General features: G+C 42.9%; 1 pseudogene; it reads right to left on the bottom strand.

The window, feature by feature from the left end:
- Nucleotides 1-1845: 1845 nt before the first annotated feature.
- Gm51518 lies at nucleotides 1846-1975 on the bottom strand (annotated as a pseudogene).
- Nucleotides 1976-5275: the final 3300 nt, after the last annotated feature.

Here is a 5275-nt window from a genome sequence, read left to right as displayed (position 1 = left end):
GTACTGTGTTTTAAAAAGCCAAATTTATAGACACGTAAGAAACTGAACATATTTAAAGTACACAGCTTGTTAAATGTTGCCATTTTACTATTTCCCACAAGTGTATCACCACAGTGGAAGATCATACCTTCATCCCCATTGTTTCCTCCGTCCCTGTGCACACCTTCTTGACTCCTCCCAATTATTGATGGCTTTGATCGCTAGATTTTACATTTTCTAGAGTTTTATATAAATGCAATCATACACTACCCCCCTCCCCAATTTTCATTAGTTCTTTTTAAAGACAGGATCTGCTTGCTGCTGTCCTTGTACTAGATACAGTCAAAGATGATCTTGAACTCCTGATCCCAAAGACTCCCATCTCTCAAATGCTACAATTACAGGCGTATTCCACCACACTTGGATTCTATTAGTAAGCCAAAGAATATAATAATGGGTACCTTAAAAAACTTTTTTTTCTTTTTTAGTTTTTTGAGACAGGGTTTCTCTGTATAGCCCTAGCTGTCCTGGAACTCACTCTGCAGTCCAGGCTGGCTTCAAACTCAGAAATCTACCTGCTCTGCCTCCCAAGTGCTGGGATTATAGGTGTGCACCATCTTAAAAAACTTTTAATTATATTTGTATGTACACCCACACACACATACACACACACACGTGTATATATGTTATGGCACACACACACACACACACACACACACACACACACACACACACAGAGCATAGAAAAGCACCTGGCAATGGAAGCTGTAGTATGTTACAGTGTGTCCCACAGTACATCCCTCTGTCCACACATCTTTACTTGCGAATGTTCATTGCAATGGTTTGGTTTGAGATCTCTGGCTTCTGTGACACAATCAGTATTGGATCTTTACCAGGCCTCTTCCTGGTTATCGTGTTGTTGCCCTGTGTCACAGAGATCCTGTAGCTTTGGATCAGCAGGACCGGTCCTTTCATGCATTCCCAACTATTTGCAGATGATATAGATTTTAAGGTGGGCCAACTCTGAGCCCTGGGTCTCGGCCTGGGTGGTAGCTGAGCTGGCTCAGCAGGCTGGCTCTCCCTTATCTATACCACTAGAGCAAGCTCTCCAGTCCTGCTCTGGTTAGGCCACCCAATGCTCCCATCTTCCCGGTACAGGGTCAGCTCTCCTGCCCTCATGCCTTAGGGGTGTCTCAGCTGCAGATCCTCATCTCCAGAGCCAGCAGATATTGAGGGAGAGGGAGGGAGGGCAACACCCAGCTCCCAGGTCATCTCACAGCAGACTTTTCTGCGCTCTCATCCTCAGGGCCTATTCACTTGCACCCCCTTCAGCAGGACCAGCTCTTCTAAGCTGTTCAGAGGAGGGGCATGGGCCCACCCTCAAGAGTGCTACAGCTGTTGAGGGGCAGGGGCAGCTCACTCATTCTCCTGACCCTGGGGCTAGCTCTCCCGACTCCCACAGGTGACAAGGGGCAAAGTGGGCAAAACATCACTCCCATACCCAGGCCACCTTACAGCAGACAAGTTACAGGGCCAGCTTTCCTGCACTCTCTCTTGGGGAGGCTCACTTGTGCCTCTACCACCAGGGTCAGATCTCATGTGTTGTCCAGGTGAGATGTAGAACCCACTCTACCAAGTACTGCAGCTAGTGAGGGGCAGGGCTAACTCTCCCGTGCTCATGACCCTGTGGGCAGCTTTCCCAACTGCAGGAATCAGATCACCGACACTCATGCCCTGTGGGCTGGCTCACCACCACCACAAGGGCCAGCTCTACTGCGCTGCCTGGATGAGGACTGGCCTGGCAAAACACTGGTCTCTGTCTGTCTTCTTGCTCCTATGCTGTGCTGCCTGGATTTGATTTGATTTCTATGTGACCTAAGTATAAAACAGCCAGACATCAAGTTAGGATGAATAAAGGACTGCCATTTGTTCTGCCCCTGACTGGTATAAGAACAGCACAACCAACAAGGTGTCTCCTTGCCCATTGGCAGAGGGGAGTCCAAAGCATGCAGTCATGGCTCTTACGTGGAAGCAGCAAAGTTCACCTTGTTTAGTTTAAGCAAGAAATAAAATTATTTTTAAAATATCAGTTAGTTCTCAGGAAAATAAATAGTCTAGACAGTGTAGCCTGACTTCTCTATAGCTACACATTGACATTATGATTGCTTGAAATGCCTAACAAGAAAGACTTCAGGTTTCTTCATTTCTTAGACTTTGGATGTTTACAGAATTTTTTTATCAGCTGAGAATTATTAATCTGAAAATCCAAAACTGAAAATTCTCTGAAATCAGATTTCAAGTGTTTTGATTCGAGATGTTAACTTATATTAGCACTGCCTCCAATAACACAGCAAGAACTTCACCTTAGAGCTGCTACCCATTGTATTCTGAGCATCTAAGTCACCTGTCACCCCTGCATCAAGAACTTGACCTTGAGCCTCTGGGAAATCACCTCTACAGTGTCTGAAGTCTGCATGCCACATGCCACAGCAGCCAGGAATAGCCAGTCCTAACTTCCTCATTCAACTCACATAGCCTCGAAAGGCCACTTGGGTGCACACTCAATTTAAGATGGGCTAGGAAAATGAGGTCTGAGCTCTACTCTACAACCTGTGCCACCTTAAAGATCCAGTGATTGAGTTAGAAGCCAGGATCAGCTCCCACTGAGAGGCTGTGCTGACCTCAAGACCCCAGTCTCTTATGCAATTCACAGTCTTGGTTATGACCTAATTATGGAGGAGGAGGTTACATATGAAAATTATAGTACTTAGATACTTTAAACGTATAGAGTACCACTTTTGAATATTTCCTACTTCTTGAAAGTAGCTCAGATTTCAAGGGACATACACAATCATTCTAATGTGCTATCTACTTTCAAAAATCCACCTTGCTAGCTTCTCTAAATGAAACCCTTGCCTTTATGGACCCATTGTTAGACGTCCATAACCACAGATCAGGTATCAAAACAGTAGAAGGGAAAGCCACAGCATTCTCTAATTAGTCTACTTTGGGAAATTAAAGATATGCCCCCTTTACTCTTTTCTCAAGGACTCCTCTAGTCCATTGCAGATACGTCATAGCAGATGCAAAGGCAATCACATAAACTTCCAAAGCAGCATGAACCCATGGACCTAGAGGAGAGGTTTGAATGGAGCTCAAAACTAATTATGGAGTGTTTTTGAAAGTTCCCCTACGTGACTAGATGGTTACTTAGATATAACATTCAACATTGTTCTTCCATTTTTCTTGCTCTCTCTCCTCCTCTAGACTCTCTGTATAATTACATAATTCTCCTTCCCTGTCTCCACTCTAAATCTTATAGATGTACTCTTCTTCCTCTCTTTTAAGAGCATGACCTCTTTTCTCTTTGTTATACACATAAATGTGTGTATACATATTTTTATTTAATTGTTTTACATGTATATATATGTGTATGTATTGCATAAATACAGATCTATTCATACATTCATAAATATAACCTTCTCAGTCTGTGTAATGTTATTTGCATATATACTTTCAGTACTGGTCATTTGGTGATGGATAAGCAATAAGTGTGCTGTTATTTGAGAAGAGAAGACGTGCTCTGAGGAAGACTATTTCTACCATTCTCAGCATTCCTTTAGTAGTCTGTAACTCTTTGTCTAGGGTTCAGGTTTCATGAGCCTTCCCTATCTAAGTCAGCAAATCTATTGACATCATTCTTGTTCTGGTCACACTTAGTTGGTCATGTTTGTGAGACTTTATTGGTGTAACCTCTGACATGTCTAGAAGACACAATCTTTTTTTTTTTTACTCTTATTTTTTATTAGGTATTTTCTTCATTTACATTTCTAGTGCTATCCCAAAAGTCCCCCATACCCTCCTCCCCCACTCCCCTCCCCCCCCCACTCCCACTTCTTGGCCCTGGCGTTCCCCTGTACTGGGGCATATAAAGTTTGTACAACCAATGAGCCTCTCCTTCCTCTGATGGTCGACTAGGCCATCTTCTGATATATATGCAGCTAGAGACACAAGCTCCAGGAGGTACTGGTTAGTTCATATTGTTGTTCCACCTATAGGGATGCAGACCCCTTTAGCTCCTTGAGTACTTTCCCTAGCTCCTCCACTGGGGGCCCTGTGATCCATCCAATAGCTAACTGTGAGCATCCACTTCTATGTTTGCTAGGCCCCGGCATAGTCTCACAAGAGACAGCTATATCAGGGTCCTTTCAGCAAAATCTTGCTAGTGAATGCAATGGTGTCAGCGTTTGGAGGCTGATTATAGGATGGATCCCCAGATCTTACGCAAAGCTCCCTACTCCTGAAGCTCTTAGACTCTTTCTTCTCCTCTGCCTTAAATTCCCTTAGTCTTAGGTGCAGTATTTGGATTGCAGATATATCCATTGGTACTGGGTTACATACCTATGCATTTTGATTGATTGTAAATGCTTTCAGTAATGTTCTCCAATGTATCTCTTCTTCTCCAAGTCTTCATTGAAACACCGATAGAAATCCCACCTATGATGCACTACAGTGCTTATTCATATGCTATTGCCTTTTTTGGAAGGCCATTTCTTGTCAACATACCTAACAGGTTTACTAATACCATCATTATCACATATCTTTCCCATCATACAATACGATTCACCAATTTATTCTTTCATCTTTTCTACTAGAATAGGAAGAACTGGAGAACTGAGACCACATTGAGTTCCTCGCCAGCACACCATGCTATCTAGAAATAAGACCTACTGTAAATGATTCTAAAAGATGTATTTTAATCTCACCCATCAAATAGACCCTGAAAGTCCTAATTGGAGCCCTCTGGATAATCACCAAAACCCCTTTGTAGACAAATTCTTTGACACAAATACTGCCTCCTGTTGTGATACTAAAACAATGTTAAAGATCAGGATCTGGAGAAATGTCTCAGTGCTTAAGAGACCCAGGTTCAGTTTCCAGAACTTACAACCACCTATAACTCCACCTCCAGGGGACCCGAACCCTCTTCTGAACTCCACAATCACTAGCCAAACATGATGTACATAGATGCACAGGGAAGCAAAACAATCATAACCATAAAGTTAAATAATTGTTTTATTTTAATACAAATATTGTTGCCTCCTTCAAATTACCTTCATGAACTTGGGCTCTGAGCTCTCTGTCTCATCTAGTGGGCATCTTCAAACCCCATTTTTTCTACATGAGGGTCATGACCCCCTCTTCCTGGGTAAATTTTCAGGCAAGTCTTAGAAGGAATCTTAGATTTTTCACTAAGGTGTACAAGGAAGCCTGACATTTGAATACATGAAGCTGT

The sequence above is a fragment of the Mus musculus genome, chromosome 7 (assembly GCF_000001635.26).
Source record: "Mus musculus strain C57BL/6J chromosome 7, GRCm38.p6 C57BL/6J".
In the NCBI taxonomy this organism is placed as follows: Eukaryota; Metazoa; Chordata; class Mammalia; order Rodentia; family Muridae; genus Mus; species Mus musculus.
This window is presented reverse-complemented; position numbering and strand designations above follow the sequence as displayed.